At 34.3% G+C, this 21,859-nt stretch overlaps 1 protein-coding gene and 1 pseudogene across 6 annotated transcripts in view; both read right to left on the bottom strand.

The window, feature by feature from the left end:
* CCSER1 (coiled-coil serine rich protein 1) overlaps positions 1 to 21,859 on the bottom strand; it is a 1,349,277-nt gene that overhangs the window by 111,083 nt on the left and 1,216,335 nt on the right. The gene's annotated exons all lie outside the window — the stretch shown is intronic.
* LOC116630151 lies at positions 16,523 to 20,254 on the bottom strand (annotated as a pseudogene).

The following is a 21,859-nucleotide window of genomic DNA, read 5'->3' as shown; positions in this document are numbered from 1 at the left end:
GAAATATTATTCTAAATCAAATTATGGAAATTACTGGCTAATGTAATAATTTGTAGTGAAACATCCATTCTCTGCTACCTGCTCTATTATAACTTATTCTTAAAATATTTTTGTTTAAAAACATACAAATAACTTAGTATTCTCTTTTGCTCTATAATTTGACACTCAGATCATATTTGTTTCCATACACAGAATCTTTTCTACAAAACACTAGTAAGGATTGTGAAAATTAGTTTCCCTTGCGTTCACAGCATGCCCTGTAAGTAGGCTTGTGTACGTCTTCCCTATTGCCTTTTGACTCATATTTCCCAATTTTTGAAGTATTTTAAATAAAAATCACCAAAAAAGTAAAAAATGAAAACCACAATTCCTAATATAATTAAAACTTTAATGTCATCTAACTCTGCCACAGTGTAAACAAATACTACTTTTTCTATTATTATACCCAAGGTATAAGTATATTCTATATTTATTTTGTAAGAAAATCTACCTTTTCTGTTTTTAAATTAATAAGGCTTCTTTACTACTTGCTTCCATGCCATTAAAAATATGAACTACCTCTTTAAACAATGTACGTAGTTCATGTATGAATCCCTCCTCAATAACTTTATATTAGTTATATGTATTTGAGCAGTTATTGAAAAGTGAATCATATTTTTACACTAGCTAACCTTATATTATGATCAATTATTATGGGAAAAAAAGTCCAATAGTTGAATGTGGAAATATCTATAATGGCCATGAAATAATAATCATAAATTTAAAAGTTTTTCTTCAGTATTTTCTTAATTTGAGCAATTAAAAATACTTAAAATCTGGTATTAAATTCTGGTATTAATTAAATATCTGGAATAGATAGTCCTTTGAAGGCCGAAAGTTTTGCTCATCATTTTAATACTTTTGAAAAAAGTCTACTTTCCATGAAGACATTATCTCAAGACATGTTACATCTATGTTCTTATCAATAGGACTACATGTCAATTATTTGCTCAGGGAAAGAAATATGTCCTCTTTCTATGTATATGCCCTAAAATTTAGAAGTAATATGTAAGAAATAAATTTCCATATAACTGATGTGAAATATCAAATATCAAAAAATTATAAAATATATTTTCTTCATATTAAACAAGTTTTCATCAAATATCATCAATATTTTAATAAGAATTTTTTAGATAAAATGGAAAATGCAATTCTCAATAACTATAGTTAAGTGAATTGGGATATACACAAAGTAGTCTAAAACAATGAGTTCGTAGTCTGAAATTTAAAAAAAAAAACTTGTTTTGAATTCTATTTTGTCATAAATCCTGTTTCCCTACCATACTGCAAATATTCATTTCATTATTTTAAAAATATGTGTGTATGTGTATTCTAAATGAAGTCCTTATTAGTCATTATTTTTATATTTATATACAATGGTCCTCAATTTTATTCCCAAATGATTTTCATCATAGCAATTCTGATTTTTAACTTCATCATTTTCATTAGAAGATACAGTCAAAATATGAAGAGGTGAAAATAATCTGATGTATTTAGGGGCCAAGGATTTCTGTCTAAACTAGAAAGATGTGGGGACCTGGATGGCTCAGTCAGTTAAGCGTCTGACTTCGGCTCAGGTCGGGATCTCAGGGTTCTGGGATGGAGTCCTGCATCAGGCCTCCCTGCTCAGCGGGGAGTTGGCTTCTCCCTCTCCCTCCACCCCTCCTCTGCTCATTTTCTCTCTCTCAAATAAGTAAATAAAATCTTTAAAAAATATAAATAAACCAGAAAGATGTGCTTCTGTGTAACTGTCTTCTTTAAGCATAGTATGTTACTGAGAAGAAATATTTTGACAACATAGGCAGCTTGCAAGCATTGGGTAATAATTTCATTTCTGTTTGTAGGGCAAAATTGCAGTTCTGTTTGTAGGGCAAGAATATAAGTGAGTTCACTACAGGTGGAGATAAAAGCCAGAAGCATACTCAATCATTGGCTCCTGCTTCTTCAATAATACATGCTATTTACTTCCTTTTTCATAACAGACTCATATTTTTGTCATAGTATAAAAACAATGAAGTTTCTCCCTTATAATTCTATTATCTTCATGCCACAAAAGAATGGTGACATATATTATCTGAATTTCAAACATTTATTCATAGCATAAATCTGTCATGATTCTGGAACAAAATATTTTGCCCGACATTTAAGAGTCTTTTTGGAGCTTGCCAAATCATCCCTTTGTCCTCTACCAGAGCTCTGTAATAATGTATTTGTGAAAATGATATTTAAGAAATGACAGCAAGGTTGATAAATAGTACTGGGTTATTGTCATTTCTTATTTATTTTATCCTGTCCCATACCAAAGAAATGTAATGGGAATTAGCTTTTCATCCATGTTTCAGGAAATGAACCCAAGTCTCCAAGTCTACATTGACTTTTAGCAAAGATATTAGGTATAGGGTTCTTGGATCATTTTGAGATGCCAAGCATGTGAATGGAATTATAGATCAGAGCGATAAAAGACTGATTTTCTACAATTAGTAGGTTCTAAAATCACTGAAGAAGTCCAATTATATTCAAATGGCAATGCTACTATTTTAATTCAAGTAGCCATAAATATAGGGGTGCCTGGGTGGCTCAGGTCATGATCCCGGGGTCCTGGGATAGAGCCCCATATCTGGTTCCCTGCTGAGCAGGGAGCCTGCTACTCCTTCTGCCCCTCCCCATGCTCATGCTCTCTCTCACTCTCTCTCAAATAAATAAATAAAATCTTAAGAAGAAAACAACAAATAGCCACAAGTATAGGTTTAGAGTTGATTATGTAAACCAGTGGTTCACAAAAGAGTCAGCTAAGCTTTTGTTAAAATATAGATAACTGGACCCCGCCTCCAGAATTTCTTCAGTTTTTCTAGGATGGGGTCCAAAATTTGCATTTCTAATAATTTTCTAGCAATCCTAATGCTTTGGTTTTGGGGACCACACTTGGGAGATTCACTGAAGTAAATCACTGACAGGTGAATTCCTTGGAAGCTTAAGAATCACTTGTTTTAAAATAAAAGGCTTTATAAACTCATAAATTTTGTGTATTATAGGAAAATATTTAGTCAGATATTGTCTACAATTTTCAATGTTTACTTAAGACATGAAAATTTAAGGATAAGTATGAAATTTAAAATTTGTTTTGCTGCTTTCATTCTTCAAATATTCCACAGGATTCAAGATTGATTCATTGACTCATTGATTTTGTTTAGGAAAGACATATTCACTGACCCTAGGTATTGCCAGCCATTTTTCTATGCAGTGGTGACTGAGGCTGGAAATGAGCAATCATTTTAGCAAGGTTACTCAAGGAAGGCCTTTGAGGGGTTGACATTTGACCTGGAATATGTAAAGAAGTAAGTTATTAAAAGATCTAAGAGTAGAGTGAGCAGCAGTTCAAGGTTCTGAAGTAAGAACAAGTTTGACTAAGCTGAATACAGTTTTTCAGTTTGTCAAGAAATACTATATAAAGTGCTATTTGACTAAAGATTAAAATTGGACTAGAGGTTTCAAAGAAAAATAAATTAAGAGCAGCTAGGGAAATTTCTGAATTTACTGATGTAAACATTTTCACAGAATAGGAAGACTAGCACTGAATAGTATTTATCAAACAAGTATGCTGAAGTTAAAATCATAAGCACAGTAGTGAAGATTCCCAAGAGATCAGCTGGCTGCTTAGGCAGGACTGTTCAGGAGCTCATGTTATCCTGCCAAACAATCCAGAAAGTCAGTCTACTCACTTATAACTGGGGACATTTTTTTTTTTTTTTTTTTTTGCTAGAACTGGAACCTGGAATGAAAAAATATATATATATATGGGCTCTCCATGGAATTCTCATTGTTAAAACATATGAGACGCTGCATAGCTGAATTTTGGAATAAATTACACTTGACAAAAATGAAATCAAAGTGAAATAAAAAAAAAACATTTCAATCTAACCGACTTTAATGAGTCCTAATAAATCCAGTCAAACCCACAAGAGAGAACATATCTTTCTAGTAAGTAGAGAGTTTGAGGATCTCTCCACTTTACTTCAAGAGAGGTCACTGCTGGAAATTTTAACATTGAGTTTTTACTCTTTTGGCTGCTTTTCTCTAGCTTCTGTAAAAACCATCAGCACCTTCTGCCAATATGTTCCTTTTTATCAGATGGGGTATAACACAATTAACTATGCTGTAGATTTACATTTGCTAAGATAGTGACACTCCCCTTAGGACTCTACCTGTGTCTACTATGATATACTTTGAGGAATCCTCAAATTCTTTAGCTTCTCATATATTTAGGGTTTGGAATGTGGTTGCTTACAGCAACAGCTAAACTCTCTTATTATACATTTTTGTTTTTATTTTTAGAAGGTTACCTAAGCTTCTTTTGGGATATAGCTTGCAATCTCTAGGTTATGGGTTGAACTGTGTCCCTCAAAATTCATATGTTGCATTTTAATTTAGTCACCTCTTCAAAGGCCCTATCTCCAATATTGTCACATTTTGAGATTTTGGGGTGGCTAAGTTAAAATGAAATTATTAGGGTGGGCCCTAATCAGATCTGGCTAGTATCCTTATAAGAGGAAATTTTAACACAAAAAGTGATACCAGGGATATGTACACGAAAAGGAAAGTCCTCTAGGAGGACACAGAGGAAAAACAGCTATCTGCAAGCCAAGTAGAGTGGCTTTGAAAGAAACTAAACCAGCCTAAGCCTTAATCTTGGATATCTAACCTCCAGAACTGTGGGAAAATAATTTTTTTTTATTGTAAAACAACCATTCTGTGGTACTTTGTTATGGCAGCCCTAGCAAACTGAAGCACCTCGTGATTTCTGACTATGAAAGCATTCAAATACTACATATCACAATGGTTGGTACCATCTTTGGAACATTAGTAGTAGAGAGGGGAGTGGAGAAGAGGTGCTTTAGTGGAGAAGAAGCAAGGAGGGGAGAGGAGGAATAACCAATAAATGGATTTCCTTTTTGTAGTAAAACAAATTAAGTTAGATATGATGGCAGTCTCTCTCTCTCTCTCTGTCTCGGTCTCTCTCTCTCATACACACATACCCTGAGAGAAAAAACGCACACACACACATACCCTGAGAGAAAAAACGTCACCTGACAAAAATGTACTCCCAGTAGAACAACGATCTATGGATTGAGTGCCTGCTTCTGAGTTCAATAATGATTGAGAAGACACTTGTAACATATTTACACTTTCCTTGGAAGTAAGAAGTATTGGATTCTATCATTTGGAATTAGGAATGGAATTTTAAAACAGTGGTAATCTAGACTGCAGTTTCCAACATGCCAAAAACATCTCCTGAACTTACGTGACATTTAAAAAGATAAAGAAATATGACTGTATTCTGCTATTCATTAATCCCTTGGAATTGGGCAGTGGTTTTGTGAGGTGCTCTAACAAAACAAAGTACATAAACATGAAACATTTCTGTCAGAGTACATAAAACAGAAAGAAAGACAAAAACAAAAAATGGTGTTAATCTCAATAACATTGAGGTTTGTTATAATGGAGAAAGTAGTATGAGAAATCATTCAATGAAATATTTTTATTTTGCTGATGTAAATGTTAACATTTAACAATATATCCTTACATTGCAGAATTGTTTTTAATTTCTTTGCATTCTTGTGGATAATAATTTATCCCTCTAATAACTAGTGAAACTTTCTATTTGTGGTTGTGTTACTACATTAAAATTACCTGAATTTGCTTAATCATTAAAAAAAGGAGTCACAAGCATATGTTTCCGAAGTGTGTGTCAGCTAATACCAATAAAACAGAAAAAAAATAATAGATTATTTATTTTATAAAGAATAAGTGAAAAACACCACAAAGCTAAATATATAGGATTTAGTTATGTCTTTTCATATTTTTCCTAATTGATTACTTAAAAACAACTTCTAGAATTTGATGTAAGAAGATTTCTTCTGGTATATGTAAGTATAGAACTATAAGCATGTCATATATATGGCTAAGTCAAATAAATGTCTTCAAAAATTGCCCACAGGTATATCATTTCAAACTTAGATTAAAAAAAGAGCAAACCATAGCACCTATACTTTCTTGCATATATCATATTGCATACACTGTTTCTGTTATCTGTTTTTGACGTTATTAAAGTAGAGCTAGAATTTAAGACATATGCATATGAATCCAAGGGAGAATCTTTTTAGATTTTTATGGTACATTTTCTTTCAACTCTTCTAGTGACTGATCTTTACTGAGATTATCCAAATTATTCAACTTTGTTCTTTTTATAAAAATAATTGTCTATTGCCAGCATTACCTTATACCAAACCAGATAAAAACACCACAAAAAAAAAAAAAAAAAAAAGGATAGGCCAATACCTCTGATGAACATAGATGCAAAATGCGCAACAAAGTACTAGCAAACCGAATCCAGCAACACATTAAAAAAAGTCATCCACAACAATCAAGTGGGATTTATTCCTGGGTTGCAGATGTAGTTCAATATTCACAATTCAATTAATATGATACATTACATCAACAAGAGAAAGATAAGAATCATATGATCATTTCAATAGACACAGGAAAAGCATTTGACAACATCCGTTCATGATAAAAACCCTCAACAAAGTAGATTTAGAGGGAACATAAAAGCCATATATGGAAATTCCATAGCTCATATCAGCCTTAATGAGAGCTCTTCCCCTATGGTAAGGAACAAGACAAGGATGTCCACTCTCACCACTTTCATTCAACATAGTACTGGAAGTTCTAGCCACAGCAATCAGTTATCCAAATCAGTAAGGAAGATATAACTTTCACTATTTGCAGATGATGTGATACTATATATAGAAAACCTGAATGCCTTCACAAAAAACCTGCTAGAACTGATAAATGAACTCACTAAAGTCCCAGGATACAAAATCAACATACAGAAATCAATTGCATTTCTATACACCAATAATGAAACAGCAGAAAGAGAAATTAAGAAAACAATCCCATTTACAATTGCACCCAAAATAACAAAATACCTAGGCATAAACCTAACCAAAGAGGTGAGACCTGTACTCTGAAAACTATAAGACATTGATGAACAAAATTGAAGATGACACAAGAAATGGAAAGATATTCCATGCTCATGGATGGGAAGAACAAATATTGTTAATATCTATAGTACCTAAAGCTATCTATACATTTAATGCAATTGCTATCAAAATACCAACAGCATTTTTCATAGAACTAGAACAAACAATCCTAAAATTTATACGGAAACACAAAGACCCCAAATAGTAAAAGCAATCTTGAAAAACAAAAACAAAGCTGGAGGCATCACAATTCCAGACTTCAAGTTATATTACAAAGCTGTAGTAATCAAAATAGTATGGTACTCACACAAAAACAGACACACAGAACAATGGAACAGAATAGAAAACCCAGAAATAAACCCACAATTATATGGTCAATTAATCTTCAACAAAGCAAGAAAGAATGTCCAATAGGAAAAGACAGTTTCTTCAACAAATGGTACTGGGAAAACTGGACAGCTAGATGCAAAAGAATGAAACTGGTTCACTTCCTTAAAACATACATAAAAATAAATTAAAAATTGATTGAAGAGCTAAATGTGAGTTCTGAAACCATAAAAATCCTAGAAGAGAGCACACGTAGTAACTTCTCTGGAATCGGCCATAACAACTTTTTTTCTAGATAGGTCCCCTGAGGCAAGGGAAACAAAAGTAAAAACAAACCATTGGGACTTCATCAAAATAAAAAGTTTCGTACAGTGAAGGAAACAATCAACAAAACTAAAAGGCAACCTATGGAATGGGAGAAGTTATTTGCAAGTGATATACCTGAGAAAGGGTTAGTATCCAAAATATATAAAGAATTTATAAAACTCAACAACCAAAAAACAAATAATCCAATTAAAAAATGGGCAGAAGACATGAACAGGCATTTCTCCAAAGACAACAACCAGGTAGCCAAAAAGTACATGAAAAGATGCTCATCATCACTTGACATCAGGGAAATGCAAATCAAAACTACAATGAGATACCACCTCACACCTGTCTAAATGGCTAAAATCAACAACATGAGAAACAATAGGTGTTGGCAAGGATGTGGAGAAAAAGGAACCCTCATGCACTGTTGGTGGAAATGCAAACTGGTGAAGCCACTGTGGGAAAACAGTTTTGAGGTTCCTCTAAAAGTTAAAATGGAACTACTGTATGATGCAGCAATTCCATTACTGGGCATTTACCCAAAGAATACAAAACACTAATTCAAAGGGATACATGCACTCCAATGTTTATACCAGCATTATCAACAATAGCAAATTATGGAAAGAGCCCAACTTTCTATCAACAGATTAATGGATAAAGAAGATGTGGGACACACACACACACATATATGTATATTATGGAATATTATACAGCCTTAAACAATGAAATCTTGCCATTTGCAATGATATGGATGGAGCTAGAGAGTATAATGCTATGCAAAACTTAAGTCAGTCAGAGAAAGACAAATCCCATATGATTTCACTCATATGTGGAATTTAAGAAACAAAACAAATGAGCAAAGGGGAAAAAAAAAAAAAGAGAGAGAGGGAAACCAAGAAGCAAACTCTTAATTAAAGAACAAATGGATGGTTACCAGAGGAGAGGTGGGGGTGTGTGTGTGAGTGAAATGGGGATGAGAATAGGTGATGGGGATAAAGGAGCGTACTTCTCATCTCCTGATGAGAACCAGGTGATGTATGGAATTATTGGATCACTATCTCATATACCTGAAATTAATATAGGATGAAACAGAGAGGGAGGCAAACCATAAGAGACTCTTAACTATAGGAAACAAACTGAGGGTTGCTGGACGGGAGGTGGGTGGTAGGATGGGGAAATTGGATGATGGGCATTAAGGAGGGCATGTGATGTAATTAGCACTGGGTGTTATACACAACTGATGAACCACTAAATTCTACCCCTGAAACTAATATAGTATATGTTAGCTAATTGAATTTAAATAAAACACTTTAAAAAAATAATATAACACTGTATGTTAACTGGAATTAAAATAAAAACTTAAAATTTAAAAAATGGTCTATTTATACTTTGAAAACAATTTAAATTTTTTAATGGCACATTTTTCTATATCAAGTACAATTGGATTACTTATATATTTAGGATTTTTTGGCACATTTTTCTATATCAAGTAATTGGATTATTTATATATATTTAGGATTAATAAAAACTTTCCCTAGTCTTATTGAGATAATTGACATATATTATATAAGTTTGAGTGTAGTTGTTGATTTGATACATTTATATATTGCAAAATGATTACCACCATACCATTAGCTAACACCTCCATTATGTCACATAATTACCATTGCTTTTTTGTAGTTAGAACATTTAAGATCTACTCTCTTAGCAACTTTCAAGTTTATAACAGTATCATTAACTGTAATCATTAACTGTAATGTAATTAGAATTAGATCCTCAGAATTTATTCATCTTACAACTGAAAATTTGTACTCTTTGACCAACATCTCCCCATTTCTCTCACACCTTGCACTCTGGTAGCCACTATTCTAGTTTCTGGTTCTGAGTTTGGCTATTTTTTTTTTTTTTAAGATTTATTTATTTATTTATTTATTTGAGAGGATGGGGAGGGGAAGTGGGAGAGAATTTCAAGCAGACTCCCAGCCAAGTGCAGAGCCTGACACAGGGCTTGATCCCACGATCCATGAGATCATGACCTGAGCCAAAACCAAGAGCTGGTCCCTCAACTAACTGAGCCACCCAGGTGCCCCTGAGTTTGGCTTTTTTAGATTCCACATATAGATGATATTATACAGTATTTGTCTACTCTCTGACTTATTTCACTTAGCATAACGCCTTCAAGGTCCATCCATGTTGTCACATGGCTGGATCTCCTTCTTTCTCATATCTGAATGATATTCCACTTTACATATATGCCACATCTTCTTTATGCATTCATCTATTGACAGACAGGTAGGTTGTTTCCATATTTTGGCTATGGTGAATAATGCTACAAAGAACATAAGAGTGCAGACATCTCTTTGAGATTCTGATTTCATTTCTTTGCATATATACCCAAAAGGGGGATTGCTGGATTATATGATAGCTCTATCTTTCAATTTTTAAAGCAGTTCCATACTTTTTTCTATAGTTGCTGCATCAAATTATATGTCTACCAACAGTGCACAAGGGTTCCCTTTTCTCCACATACTTGCCAACACTTATTATCTCTTGTCTTTATTATGATAACCATCCTAACAGGAGTGAGGTGATATTTTGTTGTGGTTTTTGTTTGCATTTTCTTGATGATTAGTGATGTTGAGCACCTTCCCATGTATCTGTGGACCACTTGTATGCCTTCTTGGAAAAATGTCTATTCAGTTCCTCTGCCAATTTTTTAATTGAGTTATTTGGGGGATTTTTTGCTATTGAGTTGTGTGAATTCTTTATATATTTTGGATATCAACCCTTTATCAGATATATGACTTGCAAATATTTTCTCCCACTCTGTAATTTGCCTTTTCATTTTGTTGATGGTTCCCTTTGCTGTGTAGAAGCTTTTTAGTTAGATGTAGTCCCACTGTTTATTTTTGCTTTAAGTGTCCAAAAAAAAAAAAAAATTGCCAAGACTGATGTCAAGGAGCAAAACTGATTTTTGACATACAAATGATTTCACTGGCAGAAACAGTGGAATTACCCAACAGCTAAATAGAATTGAATAGCTCTGAGTTTACAATCTGCAAGGATAATGTGTCAGTACATTTTATTTTATAGAAGAAATTAGAATTGGTTATTTGAACAAGTTGGTTAAGTGGAAACTGATTAAAGTATTAGTTCTAGAAGAAGCTTGAGTTATGTCAGGTTTTGTGAAACAGTTTTTGGAAAGCATTTCTAGATTCCTTTTCATGATCATATTTACAAACCAATAAATATTATTTGGGTGTTTTCCACCTAATTAATTAAAATTATTGTTCTAATGATCAAGAAAACTGGAATGTCATTATAATTTTTCACCCATCTGTCATTTTATTATCTGAACTATTGATTTTTCTTCAATTTGTAAAATAAGGATATGAATACATTAATCCTCTAGCATAATATCTATATATTTATCAACCTGAAAATTGAATACATAAATATATCCAAATCACTGTTGACTTGGGATAAGTGCTTTTATTAATGACATTGATAACGTGAAAATTTTATCATTCTGTCTTTTATATGTAGTCAGCTATCTCAGGATGAAGATATGGAATAAAACTAGATAAATTAGATAATAGATCCCTACTATCCATAGACTTCATACTGAGTCTCATACTAATATTAAAAATAATAGCCATTATTTTCTGAGTACTGGCTATGTGCCAGGCATTGGGCTAGGCTCTTCAAATACTTTTAATTTATCTTCACAAAGACCCTAAGAAGTATGTATCATGATCTTTATTTTATAAATAAAACCTAAAATTAAAAGTTCAAATGAATTGTCCAAAATCAAAGAGCTACTAATTTGTAGGACTGGGATTTTAATCTAGCTGTGTTGTGACTCCCTAAAACTCTGTTGTTTTCACTTTAACATATTCCTTTTAAAACAACATCATGACTAAAACATCCTAGCGCAACTACGGGCAAACCTACAATCTCTGGCTAATGAGACCAGCACTTGGTTTCTGCTCTTTCGTGATTTCTACTGAAGAGGACTTAAAGGAGAATACTGTATGAGAATATAGTGTTGACTATGCAAGGTGCTAAGCTTCATGAGAAGTTTAAAATGCCAGATTTTTTTTTTCTCTTTGTATGCCCTACTGAGAAGCTTCCATAATAAAATTAGTCTCCTAAAGCATATGGCCTTTTTAAGTTATCTTTTCCACTAGTTAAAAATGTTTATGATGAAGTATAACTTTACTCAAATTCCATATGTTTGCTCATCTCAAGGAGAAGCTCTGCAGATTTTGTTTGGAGCTGACTGAAGCAAAGAATTCTGTTTCCCCTAATACCATATAATATAGGCACTGGCAGAACACAGGAATATGAAATACGAAACAGAGGAATTTGGAGTTGGTAGTAAGCATAACTTAACTGGGGATAGCAAAGATCGCCGACTGTCATTGAAGGAAATAAAATTTCAGAAAAGGCATCCATAAGTAATTTACCCATCTACCTATTTTATTCATAGTTCTATTTAATTATTAGTAAATATAAACTGTTTTGATGATGGATAAAGAGGACAGAATAGTTTCTGGGGGAAATAATGTACAGGTAAAGTACCCTTCTATGATTTTTTTAGTTTCCTCCTCTAGCTAAGACACGTGATGGGGGTATGACCTGCCTCTATGATATTGCTAAGGAAACAAGTGGTCAATAAAATCTCTTAATATTCTATCAACTAGACCTGTCTCTATCTTTAAGTTGTACAAGTGACCTCAAAAAGCTACAGCAGGGCCAGTCGGGTAGATTGTGCCCATGAAAGTGTCTTGGTACTGGTAACAGACATAATGATACCAAGATGTCAGTGGTTATGATAGCAAAGATTTTCATTCAAACACAAAATCTGTCACTTTTTAATTATGAAAAATCATTTTTAATAAAAATACTATAGATAGGATAATATTATTGGAAGTTTCATTTGGCACAAAAAGGCTTGTACACTTCTAATCAGTCCAAAAAAACAAAAATCAGGAGGTTACTACTGATTGATCTGGGTAGAAAAAAATCTTTACCCAAATAGCAACACAGGCTCAAGTGAGAACACAGATTCTTGAGTTCCCTTTGTTCATTTTAATATCAATCCCAGCCAAGACATTTTAGTGGCAGTTATAATTATTTTACAACTGCCTTGGAAGCTTGTCATATTGCAGCACTTACAGAGATGCTATCATAATAGCCTGTCTCAAGAAAGCTTCAGCGAAGCCTTAAAATTAAAGCTCACCAGTTGGCAAAGTCACAAATTGATAAAGTACAAGTGAATTGGAAATTCACCAGGTAAACAAAAGCTCCAAGTCATTTAAAAGCAATGAAAAATAGGTCACTGCTTTCATATGTGCCAATCGCACCAGAATTCTAAAATAAAACCTAGTAACTTCTTACTAAGCACTTAAATAAAATCTTTAGATATTTTTAAGGCAACATGACGAAAATACATAGTTGTGCCAGACACACACACACACACGATAATATGAGTACACACACAGTCTTCTTAATGCCTTCAAAAGCCTCCTAAATCAGTTCAAAGGGAAAAGAATCTCACCACCAAGTACTGCCAGTTCTAGTGAGAGAATTGTTTACTGCATGCTGCAAAACAAGCAGACCATGGCCCAGGGGAACGAGTCATCACAGCTCTTTTAATGGCCTATCCGTATTACTTCCTGACAACTGTGAGCCCAGCACCTCCAGATCTGTGTGGTGTGGCTGGATCACCGTGAATCTGCATGATCTCATCTCCTAGGTGTATGTCTGGCCGTTTCAGCTGGCTGTGCACAGAGTTCTGCAACTTATTTGGGTAGATGACAGTGGCGGTAACGATGTCCCATAGATTTTTCCACAATGTAGGCATTTCTCCTAATGGTGTTATTATCTTCCAAATTCAGTGATGAGGCTACAGAGTTTCCTTGTGATGCTTTGCATCTTACATTCATCCCTAATACCTTACCCACTTGTCACCTTGTCATGTGCTTTTAGGATGGTGCACTGAGCAGTGTTCCCAATTTATGGTAGGAAGAAAAGAGCTTTGTCTTTCTTCATTTGAAAAATTTTGGCCCAATTAGCAGCATGATTTGGATCTTAAGCAAATAATGTTGAATTGAACAAATTAGTAAAACAGTATTTTCACCCATGGCACTGGAGAAGTCATCCGAGCAATATTTATAAAAGTAGACTATTTGTATCTACAGATTGAACAGTTGCACTTTCAGCCGGTGAGTTAATTTATAATTTTCCTGAAACCCAAGTTTGAATCATATACATTAGAATGTGCAAGAGTGGGTTTCTTAGCTGGTGAATGAGCAAAACAAATAGATTGATATTCATCTCTCAGTACTACTTATTCTTTGTCTATGCATATATATTTTTGTAGAGGTAGAGAAAATCATGTTCCAGTTTGAAAATGGAAATTCATAGAGATCCTATGAACATCTCTTGCAAAAATCTAAGATCTCCTGACAGATGGCAAATATCAAGAACCCACATCAAATATATCTTAATAATCATTCTCTCTTCTGAGATTATATTCAACCTAAGCTTCCTTCTTACAGAGTCCTTCTGGTAACCATTACCAATCTATAAAACAGGCATGAAAGATAAAATCTATTTGCCATCCCTTGTATACTATGTATGAAGAGGCACTGGCGAGTTCTCCTTTATTTTGGTATTTTCCCTTTCATTTTAGTCCTTTACAATCTAAATGTTATTAACAAAATGAAAAAGGTTAACTGCATTAGAAGAGAGCTGGAATATTTAGAAAAAGGGACAATAGAATTATTCCCAACTATAAATGATTTAATATCTTCAATATTAGCATATTAGCCTTTAAAACCATCTTAGAAACCTTTAATGTAAAAAAGGTGCTGAATGGCTATAATCCATACAATACCTTATGGATGTAAGTATCTATTGCTTCACTTCAAATTTAACATTCAATTTAACATGTTCTACTTTCTTTTTTTTTATTATGTTATGTTAATCGCCATACATTACATCATTAGTTTTTGATGTAGTGTTCCATGATTCATTGTTTGCGTATAACACCCAGTGCTCCATTCAATACGTGCCCTCCTTAATACCCATCACCAGGCTAACCCATCTCCCCACCCCCTTCCCTTCTAGAACCCTCAGTTTGTTTCTCAGAGTCCATAGTCTCTCATGGTTCGTCTCCCCTTCCGATTTCCCCCCTTCATTCTTCCCTTCCTGCTATCTTCTTCTTTTTTTTTTTTTTTTAACATATATTATTTGTTTCAGAGGTACAGGTCTGTGATTCAACAGTCTTACATAATTCACAGCACTCACCATAGCACAAACCCTCCCCAATGTCTATCACCCAGCCACCCCATCCCTCCCACCCCCCCCACCACCATGTTCTTACTTTCTAAACTTCTTCCAGAATTGCACCCTCAGAAAGACACCTGACAGTGACTATTGACTCTCTTCCAAAGCACACAAAATTAACTGTATTACCCCTTTTGATGTGATTTGTGGATTTTTATATTTGATAAATATCACAGATTTAACGTAGGTTGGTTATGGTTAAATTCAATCCATGTAAGTGAATCATGAGATTTAAGTAAGTATCTGCGATTTATACACAGAGTGTGTTGGGTATATGATTTGGGTCAACTTAGGGAAGAACTCCAGGCCTTCACCTATGGTGCCACGGCTCTCCTTGACTCTAACCTTTTAAGCACACCCTTTAAGTTGATGTGAAAGACAAGAAAGAAAAAAATAGTTGCCAATTTCAAGAAAAGAGATGGAATGAACACACACCCAATGACAATTACGTTTCTAAAAGACCAAACTAAACCAGAAGTCTTTCTTAAAGAAAAATACTATGTGTAGTCCACTTTTTCCGAGTCATAACAGTTTTAAAAGCCATTCTCTATTGAAGAGATTTTTTAAAGTACTTCTTATCTTATTGTTATCTTATTTCATAGAGAGCCAGTGGGATTTCTCAGTTGAAATGTCAAATTTATAATTAGGATTCCTATGATACAAAGTTTATCTTGCTTAAAGACATAAGTACCTTTTCAAAGATTTGAAATCTGTAATACACCAATTAGATAAATCTTCATTGAATGTTCCACATATAAATTAATTTTATACTACTTTTTTCCTTTTGATGTTCTAATAAAATAATAAAGTATTTTGAAGAGTGAACCTTAAGATTTATAAGGCAAAATTTATGAGATTGTGTAATTTATGTAGATAAAAGATTGAATTTTGCCTAATTCCCTTTAAAATAAAGGGAAATATTTATTATAGTAGTGTATTCATTATCACTAAAACAAAAATCACTTATTTACATTTTAAGATACACAATCCTTCAATACAACTTTTTTGTGTGTGATGTTTCTAAAACATTATTACATCTCTCAAGTAAAACGATTTGTTCCCTTTTCAGTTATAGAGTTAAGTCCATCATTTAAAAAAATGAGTTTTAGTAATTCTTAAAGTTAACTCTAATGATTAACATTAACTCTAAATAGAAATTTTATATGTCATGAGAACATATCGAACATATCTATACAACCAAAATGAAAAAGGAATCATCCTCATTTCTTGGATTACTAATAAAATTTACTACTGTGATTGCCTCCCTTTCATCAAATAACCTATTCCTATGATCATAACGATTGTTTTATTATCTTCATATTTTCCTTTATTTTATATATTTATAAATATTTATATATTTATTTAAAATGTAAAGTTTCAGAAAACAATTTCAATATTTCATATACACAGAATATAATGACTTGTATTTCAATAAAATGCTGTGAATAAAAAAGGATTTAAACTGTCTGATAAAGAAGAAACTAGGTCAGTTAAAATAATTCTCTTTCAATTACAGGGTAAAAAAATCTCATTTATTCAGGATTTTTATTACTTTAGAATTCATGACAATTAGGGCAATGACTAGATTGAAGTTTACCGTTATATTATCTCTGAAGAAAAATTTCACTCTTTAACACAGTCAACTTTCCCCTATATCTTTTTTTTTTTACTTCTCAACTTTTTATTGGCCTCCTGCTCTCCAAAGAGTACCCTGTGTCTGCTCCCTCAAAGCCTCAAAACTTTTGTGTTATTGGTCTCAGACACTTTGGCTTCCACAATTCTGCAGGCGGTGGTCTTTTGGATGGTTTGCATGGAGTTGCATTTGTCCAGGGTGTCACCAAGATTGAAGTCCTCTCTGTTTACCAGCAGGCAGTGGTAGGTGGTGATCTCAGCCTCCAGCTTGACACTGATATTCATCAGAGCCTCCTACACCTGGGTCTGGTGCTTCCCTTCTGCTCAAATCTGGGACAGCTCCAACTCCAGGTGCAGCAGGATCCCCTTGAGCTGCTCCATCTGCATAGCATAGCAGGCCTCTGCCTCCCTCAAGTTGTTCTCCAAGCTGGCATTGAGATTTCTCATCAAGTCCTGGTGGGTCTCCAAGGACTGGGCCATACATTTCAGCTCCCTGAGCATCATTTCAGCTGTTCCTATTTCAGTGGCCTACACAGTGACCACTGTGGTGTTCTCCTCAGTCTTCAGAGATCAGTATTTGTCCAGCTCTTCTGGGTTCTTCTAAGCCAGCTTGTGGTACTGGGCCTGCCTATCTGCCATGATCTTTCTGAGATCCTAAGATTTGGGGCATCCAACTCCATGGTCAACCCAGAGTTAGCAATCTGTTTTTGTAGACCTTTTAGTTTCTCCTTGTGGTCCTTTATGAAAAGCAGCTCTTCCCTGAGAGTCTCAATCTCCATGTCCAGCTGCAGCCAAGTGACAATTGGTGCCATCAACAACTTTGTGAGGTCCATGGATGTCACTCTTCACAGACTGGTGCATGACCAGCTCTGTCTTATATTTGACTCTGAAGTCATCAGCAGGAAGAAGGGCATTGCCAATCTGTAGAATGATGCAGACACTGTCCACAAAATTTGTAAAGATCTGAGTCCTCAGCTCCTTGATGGTCTTGAAGTAATGTCCCCAGTCCCTGACCTGGGTTTCTTTCTTCTCCAGGTGTTCCCAGATTTTGATCTCCAGTCTCTGGTTATCAGCCTTCCAGCTCCTCACCCTCTCTACATAGGAGGGCAGACAATCTTTCAGGTCTTACATAGTCCCCTTCTCACCCTGGATGCACCCTATGCCCACCAGGCCCCTGGCCATCCCCATGGTCATGCCCCAGGACTTCCAGCTGGCCTGTAAGCTGGCAGAAAGGGACACCAAGATCCATAAGCCTGACTCCCAGCACCTGCATAGATTCTGGCCATGCTGCTGAGAAGCTGGACCCCGTGTCTGTGTAACTGCATGGACCTTGGGTCCCGACAGCTGGAAGAGAAGGTGAAGTGAGTGGCCAAGCTCATACTGTTCCAGGAGGAACAGAAGATGTCAGAATTCAGGCTTGGGCCACCTCCCCTACATCTTTTTACCCTTTATTATGAGTATGCTTTTGTTTTAGTAAGCATCAGTAGAAACTGAAATTATAATTTATGATTAAGCAAACTAAATAGATGATGAAAGGCTCTTAATTTGTCCAAAGTTAATGCATTCTCACCAGTTACCTGCTTCTCCCTTGGTTTACTCCATAGACTGTGGAAAAAAACTGGATAGACTATAACTATTTATGAGAGATCAGCTACATGTGTACTCAGAATCTGTTCTTAATCATTTGTTCAAAAATAGTTACCAAGAGCTATTCTTTTTGAAAGATACTGTGTTGGCTTTAAGGGGGCCAACAATAAACAAGGTAAAATCTCTGTTGTGTCTTTGTTTTCTCATCTGTAAAATGGGATTCAAGTGGTAGTCATCTCCTTGGGTTGTAGTGATTAATAAGATACTATAAATTCTAAGTAACACATTGAAATAGTTATATCACATGAAAAGTGCTCAATAATATTAGCTTATTGACATCATTATCATTGCAGGCTGTTAAGAAAATATTTTAATATTCGTGCAGTATGCTGACTCTCAATACATTGTGTTGAACCTTGAGGTTTGGGCTATGAGCAACACTTGGGAAATCAGTTTACAATGTATAGATAGTGAGGGAACTCAAGAGATGTTTACATAACTTAGGAAGTATGTGTTTACATTTCAAGAGACTGAGACTCAGGATCTTGGTGACATCTCTAGGTCATATAAGCTGGAGATGATGGGGTTTGCCTGCCCATTGGAGAGCTTTATATTCCAAAAGGTTGGAGAACCCATTACCCTTTTCTTCCCATCTCAAAGGAACAGAAGTTTTTCTTTTTCCCCTCATTTTTTGGATATGTGCAGAAGGTAGCTTTTCTACAGTATAGAGGCATCTAAAATCCATTTTCTTTCATCCCCTCATGGGGTGTGAAGTCATTATCATAGGAGATTTTACTAGTTGTCTTTCATTGTGTACTGCAGGAGTAAACACTGGGGCAAAGGGGGACAACAACAGTGACTAATGACTGATACGTTTCTAATCCAGAACATCTTAGGTGCACATTCAGGATGAAATTAATAACAATGATTATTCCAAACCAACAACCATTACTATCATCATCATCATGGCAGAGACTAGCTACAGTCTAGCTGCTAAATATGCAACAAATGGTATCTTTACTTCCTGGGCTTTGTTGTTCATCAGCATAGTCAGGTAACTAAGATTTGGCCAATAGAATATGGGCAGCAGTGAATGCCACCTCCGGGGCCCATAAAACCTACTCTAAAATTCCCTGCATATTTTCTCTACTTTCATCTGCTGGATGGAAACAGAAAATCCAGTGGGATACTCAAATCTTAGATGTTAATCAAGCCACTAGACTGAAAGAGCCTGGGATTCAGCAAAACTATATAAAGGAGCCTTCCTCTAAACCCACCCTACCAATTGTCATTATTCTTAGATGTAAGTGTGAAATAAATCACTTCATTGTCAGAAGCCTCTAAGATTTGCATATGGCAGAGGGATGTTACAGATTTTAGCCTATGCTAATAGAGAAATTGAGTCTTATTAATTATTTAAAAAGATTCACAGTTGTACGTGTAAAAAAAAAAGGACCAGTGGAGCTCTTTGTATCCTCTCCTTTCCAACGGAATCCAGATAACTTTATGAATCAGGCACATTATATGTGTGATTATCTTATTTCATCTTCACAACAATCCTTTAAGGTAAATATGTTCTAGAAGTCATAGAAAATGACTTTTCTATCATTTCTTATAATGAAGAAACTATTTAAAACCCTAAAAAGGCAAGAAAATGGAACTTTTGTCCATTGTTAAAATAATGTGAGAAAGAAACCACCTCATTTTCTCATGCAATTTTCAATTCCTCCCATGAGTTAGAGATCCAGGAAGACATAGGCTTAGGGGCAGAGAAAGAGTTAAACACTATCTAGCAGACAAAATACATATAAATAGTAAGATCCTTGACTTCATAAATGAAGTGTATATTCAATCTAAGAATAAGAATAAGAATCCACTTTATATTGAATGGTCTACTTCTTAAATATTTTGATTTCTACTTTAAACTCACAATGTCCATATTTTCTTTCTTTAGACTAATTTAAAATAACAATAGAACATATTATGTATATGTGTGTGCATATATATATGTATATATATTCTCTCATTTGCAAATCTAAAAGAGAGATTTATTCTATTCACACCACCCTACAGAAGGTGCTGACCATGATTTCTACTGCTTAGTCAAATGTTCCTGTGATATGCTCTAGTATCCTTTGATGATTACCCTATCCCTTGAAGTTATGCAAGAAGGTCTACACATCTTCCCTTTAAATGCTCTGTATGTCACTGACTGGGGTGAGTCACCATGTCATTTCTATCCCTCTGGTCAATAGCAATGTTAAAGTAATAGCAAGGTGATGAGCTCTTTTAGCAGCATAGGATGGTTATCATGTTTAGGTGTAAAATAATCCAGTAAGCAAGTAAACAACAGAATGGTGTAAACTGGAATAATTGTAACAACAACAACAACAAAAAGTTAAGAATATTAACGTTAGAGGAAAAGACAGGACTTGAAAAAAATGTGATGTTACGGCCATAGATTTTTGAACAAGATTGACCCTCTAGTATACAGATATTAGAAATTGTACATAGGTCTTAAAGACAGAATCATCTCTAAGGTAGTAGAAAGAAGAGACTCTTCTCCCAATTATTTTTTATTTTGGATTGTTTCTGGGAACCAGCAACCAAGAAACTATGTTACCACAATCCCTAAATAGTCATTCTGCAGCTCCTTGACCCTCCACTTCACATAACACTCACCATCTATATAACTAAATAATAACCATAACTTCAACTCTAACAGCTGGTTCTCCCCAATGCTTTTCTTTCACTAAAATTTTCTATTAGAGCAATAATACTTGTATATGAATAAGACTTTGTAAACAAATTGATATAAGTCAATATGTTACCATTTTTTGATTAATAAAATCTATAAGAAACATTATATTTTATGTCCCACAAAGCACTCTTAGCAAAAAACATATTTTATTGTTCCATTTTTTTTCATTTTTTTACTCAACAAATATTTATAACTTAATAAGATTAATTGAAGTTACAGAGAAAGCGCCCCTTATTTCAAGAATGTCACTATCACTTCAAAAAGGGTCTCAAAGAAACTACATATTTAGTTGAAAGTGTATGGTAAAAAATTATCAAGGGTTACTTTAAAATTGACATATTATAAAAAACTCAAATCAAACAATTAATATTTTAAAGTAAATGTTTTCTGGACTAAAAAAAATAGAATTTGAAGATATTCTTGAACTGGGATAATAAAGGTAGAAATAAATTGTACATGATATATATTTTCAGTCAAAATAAAGAATTAATTAAGTGTATTTATACCATTTATTCATGTGATTTACTTACAGTAGACTAAAGAAATAATAGGAATATTTAGGTATGTCAGGATAGAGATGGGAGCCATACAGTCAGTCTTTGGGAAGATATAGATTTGGAAAAGTTTAAAAATTGGATGAAAGTCCTCAACAAAAAGAGAGACAAACCAAGAAATGGGCTCTTAACTATAGAGAACAAACTGCCAGTTACCAGAGGGGAGATGGGTGTGGCTTTGTGTGAAATAAGTGATGGGGATTAAAGAGTACACTTATCATGATGAGCACTGAGTAATGTACAGAATTGTTGAA

Source organism: Phoca vitulina, unplaced genomic scaffold (genome assembly GCF_004348235.1).
Source record: "Phoca vitulina isolate PV1807 unplaced genomic scaffold, GSC_HSeal_1.0 scaffold3, whole genome shotgun sequence".
NCBI classification, from domain to species: Eukaryota; Metazoa; Chordata; class Mammalia; order Carnivora; family Phocidae; genus Phoca; species Phoca vitulina.
Note: the sequence above shows the minus strand (reverse complement) of the source record. Positions and strands in the feature narration are given on the sequence as shown.